The 6,844-nt window shown below is 38.2% G+C and overlaps 1 long non-coding RNA gene across 1 annotated transcript in view; it reads right to left on the bottom strand.

Annotated features, from left to right (window-relative positions):
- The window catches only part of LOC123615154 (uncharacterized), a 508,039-nt gene extending 502,573 nt beyond the window's left edge, over positions 1-5,466 (bottom strand). Inside the window, exon 1 of the long non-coding RNA XR_006722712.2 lies at positions 5,256-5,466. This is a non-coding gene — a long non-coding RNA (uncharacterized LOC123615154). The remainder of the gene's footprint in view (positions 1-5,255) is intronic.
- Positions 5,467-6,844: the final 1,378 nt, after the last annotated feature.

Here is a 6,844-nt window from a genome sequence, read left to right on the forward strand (position 1 = left end):
AGACTGTTCCACCACAACATTAAAGTACTGAGAACAAAAAAAAGCAACATCTGAAGAATGTTCAGGGGAAAAATATTAAATGTGTTCTAAACAAGGACAGCATTCACATAAAAAAAAAAAAGACATTTTGAAATACAAAATAATTTTTTTTAAAAAGCACCTCTTGAAAAGTCTATCTGAAAATGCAATCCAGTCAAATAATGAATCAAAATTAAAAACACATAAATCAACAGGTCAAAGACTGAAAGGATTAGAAGAGTATTCTGAACCCAGGTAAACACATCATTAAATTCTAATAATTATAACAGACTGTAAAACAGAATTATTTTAATTACAGAAATAAAAGCCAATACATTAAAAATAATAGAGAGGCAAAAATATCCAGAGTGTGCCAAAAATGTGGAGAGCTAGCCAGAGAGAGAAGGGTATAATAGTCCTTAATCTTCTACAGCAGGGAATCAAAGGATATTGTTTCTCTAACTAGAAAAGTTGGCAACATAACTTAAAGATAGAGAGATAATCACTTTTAGAAAAGAACAATGAATAGATTATATTCCTTCCAAATGAGCAGATAGAAGAGAAAGAATAGCAAAAACAATTAAAATAAATGATACCCATAACAATGTTCAGACTTAGACACTCAAAGCAAAACAAAACCTCTGATAAGGCAATGGATGCAAATTTAACCAAACAGATACAATGCATCCTGAAACCTAAAGAAATAAAGTAAGCTGTAAAAGAAAAATAATCAGATCAGCTTCATATTTTTTTCATCAGTAAAACTAGATGCCAAAAAATGAAACACCTTGAAAAATTTTAGGGGAATAGTTTATCTACAATTTTATACTCTCGTGGTAAATTGTATAATGACTCAAAACTGTTCACTCCCTCCTCATAATAGGATTATACATCCCTGTCAATCGACCTGTGATTTTCCTAAGCATTAGCTGCCATGGCACTGACCACAGATGTTGACCAGGTAGATGTGCTTTTAAACTGACACGTGAACGGACATGGTATTTGCCAGATCTGGGTTGGAAGCTTTAAATGTCACTGAGTGATCTGGTTTGACATCACCCTTGCATCCCTACCCTCTGCTGTGGGCATGCACATCCTAAACAGGGGCCACTCTATCAGCCTGAGGCTCTGAATAAGAAGATACTGAACTGCTGAGCCAAGCTGAGCTGCACAGATTCAGGCAGAGATGAAGCTAATCCTCAGCCCTCATACTGTGTGAGCCAGAAATAAATACATGCTGTCTTAAGTCACTGAGATTTCACCACAGCAAAACTGAAAAAAATACAGACATAAAAAGAACTCTTACTCCCTGAGGAGAGTATTCATTGTATTCTCAGCATTTATTTCCCTTTTGTTCTAATGTTAGCACAGAGACTTTCATCTGGCAACTATTCCTTTCTCAAGCTCCATCCATCTCCAAGCTCCATTCAAATATTTTGGGTGATTTTATGCATAATTCCCAACTCCATGAGGGGAGATAATATTCTTTGGCCATACTGATCTGATCAGAGGAGGGTACATGATTCCTTTCGGCCAAGAGAGACATGTTCTGTAACTTTTACATAGTGGCATGGTTTCTACTGGGAAAACCTTTCCCAGGACTTAAGCAGGGACAGATTAAGTCCAGATCCTTCAGGGGCCATCATGAGAAGATAGATTTTTTTTTAACTAAAAACTATTTTTTTTAATTGAAGTACAGTCAATTACAATGTGTCAGTTTCTGGTGTACAACACAATGTCCCAGTCATGTATATACATACATATATTCATTTTCATATTTTTTCCCTTAAAGGTTATTATAAGATACTGAACATAGTTCCCTGTGCTATACCAAAGAAACTTAAAAAAAAATCTATTTATATATATAAACTATTTGAAGACAGACTTTTTAAAAAAGGCCAAACAAAAAGTAAAATTGAGACTGAGAGATGATGACATTTTTAAGACCCTGGACTCTTTCTGAACTAATGATTCTCCTTTATGCTTTAGACAAGTTGAGTTAAATTATTTTTTACTCATAGCCAAAATTACGTATATTACTGTAGCCCCTGTTTACCTTTTTTTTTTAATTTGATGAAGTACCCAAGGAAAATGAGTGAATCAAGAAAGAAGAAGACTTTGAATTTTTTTAAAAAAGCATAAAACTCAATGAAACATAAGTTCAAAGAAACAGATGTGTATTTTTTGACATAATTGGTCACACAGTGGGAAAAAAATTGCCTTTAAGAATCCAAGAAGGATTTCTTCAGAAATGTGTACCAAGCAACAGAAAAAAAAAAAAAAATAAGAAACTGGAAGACATTAGTAACTGAGTAAAGAATGCACATGCTTTATTTTTCTTTTCTTTTCTTTTCCCAGTAAGAGAAAACAAGGCAGTAAGAAAAATCCAAGTCTGCTACAAATAACTATACAAGAAAGTCCTCATTTGTAGTTGATGGAAACTAGAAAAGACATTGTTTTGGGAAGTTGGTGGAATATAGGAGAGGAGGATCCGTTTGTCCATTTTGTCAGAAGCTAAGGGTGTTACCGATACAGACACAATTTTTAGGTAAAACTGACAAAAGTCTAGAGACAGAAAATTATTCATTTAGGAAGTAAACATTGATAAATAAGAAGTTGAGAAATCAAGAAACAGAAATTTAAGTATCATATTGCAACTATAACCATGTCAGTTCAAAGACATTTAATTGTCAATATTTGTGAATATCTTTTGAAAGTTAAAGGGATTGTCTCTTACAAAAAGGCCTGAGAATGCAGAGCGTTAGGAAGGACAGAGGAAATCTGCTTTCATCACAAGCTAATTTTGTACAAACTTGTACAACTGGATTTCCTACTTGCTCATGTGTATTATTTTTACTTTTATAAGTAAATGAGCTAAACTCAGCTGTTAAAAGAAAAATGCTTTAATTAACCTAAAATAAATTTTGAGCTACATGCCACATGCAAGAATTCAAAAAAAGAGGAGCAAAAAATAAGACCGTGAACTCTAAAAAGTCATTAATAAGAAGACAAACACCCAATTTAAAGTGTACCAAAAAATTTGAAAAGAGATATAAAGTTGGTTAAGCAAACACATGAAAAATTGCTCATTCTCATTAGTCATTAAGAAAATTCAAATTAAAGCCACAATGAGATACTACTACATGACTTACCGTGCCAAGTGCGGAAGATGCCGTAGGGCTGCCAGAACTCATACCCTTCGGATGGGAATGTAAAATGCTGCAGATGTCTTACATAGAGTGCTAGCTTCTTAAAAAGTTAAACATGCATTTGCCCTATAACCCAGCCATTCCACTCTTAGATATTTACCCAAGGGGAGGAAAAAAGAATATGACCACACAAAACACTTGTACAAACTGTTCTTACAGCTTTGTATGTAATAGTCAAAAACTGGAAATAGGATTTCCAGAAAGACAACTTTGTGAACCTGCTCCTCAGCAAAATAAGCTCAATGATAAAAATTTTAAAAGCCAGAAAATAATAATAAGCTGTCCTAAGAATATAGAGCAAAAGAAAACATTTACTTATTAAAATCTGTCAGTAAGAACAATGAGCATTTGTGGCACTTGAGCCACAGCCGGCTCCCTCTTTCTCCACCTCCAGCTCAGCAAAGCAGAAACTCTCCACTCTGGTCAAATGTGGCCTAGATGATGGCGCTTTATCTCACCCCAGACCTGCACCAGAAACTGTAGTATCTCCCCAGGAGAAGAAGGCTGCAAGCGTTTCTCATCCCTCCAAGTTCTGCCTTGCAGAAGCTAATTCCGAACAAATGCAGGCAAGAGGGTGCCTTCCCTCCATTCAGCTCTCATTCATAGGGTGGAGGCTCTACCAGGCAAGGGAGATTGGGAATAATGTGCCCCCATATGTTAATAAATATAGTCCTTGCCCCAGCTTGCTCGTGAGGCAGACATTCCATGCTAGTAGAGGAAAGCTGAGAAAACCACAGGCTACCACCCTCACCCAGCACCCTGCTCACAAAGTAGAGGAAGCACCAGAAGACAAGGGGTCCATGGTTCTCTCCCACAGTTCTGGGGCACTGACTCAGAGATTTCTGCCTATGAGCAGAGGAAGGCCTTAAGACCAGAGGGCTCCAAAGCTCTCTTCGGGTAAACTGACTTTATTGGAAGTAAAGTATGAGAAAGGTTCAAACCTAAGAACACTCTTGAAAATAATGGGGATTTGGAGGGCAAGCAGATAAAAGGAAGCTGGAGGCTTTAAGAGAACAATCAGGTAAGACATAGGCCAGCTAATTTATCAGGGGAAGAAACGGCTAAAATTACATCTTCTAGTTTCAAAATAAACCTCAGAACTGCCTTCAAAAACTACTCCAGAAAAGGGACTTGGTTTTAATTGGTTCAAACCACGGAGCGATTTATACCCCAAGGCATCACCAAAACCATTAGAGCAATCAGCTGGCAGGTAGTGGCACCTATGGAGCCTAACCACTGGGTGTAGTACCGAGAGAGGCAGACAGCTTAACAGAAAAAAAAACAGGTGCGGAGTCAGTGAGAGCTCTGCTAAACCACTGTCACTTTTGACAGTGCACACTCCAACCCTGCATTCTCAGAAGTGCTATCAGAGGTATCACATTGCAAGGAAGCAGATTTCACTAAAATAAAGGTTGATGATGGACTGTTCTCAAAACCACCTTGGTTTCAGCTGGTTCCAGCTGTTCTTTATTCCCAACAGCTGTGCCTCTCCTTCATTTATCTAGTTGTTTGTCCTGCTCTTCTCCCTCCCATCTCCAATTCAAGCATGAATGTGATCAAAATCAAAGCCAGAGGCATTAAATCAGACAAAGAATTTCTTTACCACACTAGGTATATCATCCGAATTATAAAAGTATATAGTAAAAAAGCTTTATTCCCTCAAAAAGTTATCATTTATATGAAAAGTAATAGCAAGAAATACAAAGTAGCAGAAAAATTCAGAAGTGGAAGACTTTCTAGTCTTTCCTCATGATTATTTTAAATCTTATTTAGTGGTGAGAGAAATCCAAATGTGCAGATAAGTGATATAACCCCTATTTTCAAAAAGCCAATTTTTGTTTGCAGTACATTTAGTATTACTAAATACTTTATATTAACTTTGTATTACCACCTAAAAAGTGTAGGTTGACATTAAAAAAATCTTAATTTTGGATGTATGTTTGCTCTGAGAACTACTGTTACTAGCAGAGCCCATTAACAATTTCCAGGAAATAAAAGTACAATCTGGGTAATAAAATAAAGTCCTACCTTTTCTTTTCCTTCCCCTTTGTGCTTCGTCTAGTTTCACTTGCTCAGAGGGGGCCACATGCAGAGAACTGGCACCAGGCGCTTCAGACCAGAATTCCTACTGTGAACTGCGCACTGCCACCACAGTTCAGGGACGCCAAGCCGTGCGTAAGCTCTGCGCCCAACACTGCAGTTCAAGATGGCGGCGGTGAGCCGCATGCGCATGTGGAGATGCTGTGCCCGCCCACACTGTAAGCCTGCGCTGTGAGCAGCCCCGCGAGAACTCGGCCTCCTCCCGGGGCAGGAACCCCACAAAGCAGCCCCGCCCACAGCCTGTCCGGGCGAGTGTGTACTCCAGGGCGTAAGCTCACATCTCTCTATTCTTTGAACATAGAATAAAGGTTTCCTTTGCTTCTGAGCTGAATGCAGTCTCATTCTATGGGCCCGAAAGACACCAGACAGGAGGACACTTGGGGCTGGATTCGAAAGGGTCAGTAAACATTACACTTCCGTTAACTTACTAGCATTTGCATTTGCAACCATTAGCATTGATTTTTGGAACAAAGATCCTATCAGACTGTTAATTACTGCTGTATTATAAACCCCTCCAAACCTCAAATGCATACTAAAAAAAAAAAAAAAAAAGCCACTTCATTATTTTATTTTTCAGTAATCTTGGCTGGTGGTTCCTCTGCTATTTCACCTATGCTCACTTAAGCAGCTGCATTCAGGTGGAGGGCTAGCTTGAGTTAGAATATGCAAGATGGCCTAACTTACTTTTCAGGCAGTCAGTGCTAACTTTTGGTTGGGTCATTTTAGTTCTCTTCCATGAAGCCTTTCATCCTACAATATTCTTGACTGGCTTCTGAAATGGTGATTCTCAGGGCAGCTAAAAGTGGCAGCTGCAAACGCTTAATTCCCAGGTCATTTTCTATTGGTTAAAGAACATCATAAGGTTAGCCTATGTACAAGTGTGTGAAACTGCTGAGGGACAACGCCCCCGAGATTCTTAGAAACCCTTCTGGCAAACTCAGAAGGTAAATGAGGCACGATTCAAACCTCTCAGAGGTCTGAAAAATCGTATAGGCACAGCCTTGATGAGATCTTTGTCCCCAGGCTCATTTTATGTTGAGGATTTTTTACTGATGGGTGGAAACAGCTACTTCCAACCCAGTATGTTCTCTCTTCTATATTTTTTCTAAATTCTAATTGCAAATTATTTCCTTCTTTAGCTCATCCTTTCTTCCAATACCCTATCATATGCAGCTAAATATGCACTCTTAACTATGTAGCTAAATATGCACTCCAAACCAATCTGCACTCAACCTTCTGTCCATAGATGTCCCCAATCAGTTCCTGTTCACTATGTGTATTTTCTACTTTTTAAGTTTCTGCAGTCGATATTTTTGTTAACAATCCCACTACATCACCTGGACTGCCTTTTCTCTAGTCTCCAACAGTACTTTTGCCATCTTCCCCGTCTTTGCTTATGGATTTCTCACCCACTTTCCAAGCTCCCCTGCCACCCAATCCTAAAATCAATGGCATAATTATTTCAAGACTTTGTTATAGTAACTCTCAGATTCTAGGTACTAGTTTCTATACCTATT

Source organism: Camelus bactrianus, chromosome 12 (assembly GCF_048773025.1).
Source record: "Camelus bactrianus isolate YW-2024 breed Bactrian camel chromosome 12, ASM4877302v1, whole genome shotgun sequence".
NCBI lineage: Eukaryota > Metazoa > Chordata > Mammalia > Artiodactyla > Camelidae > Camelus > Camelus bactrianus.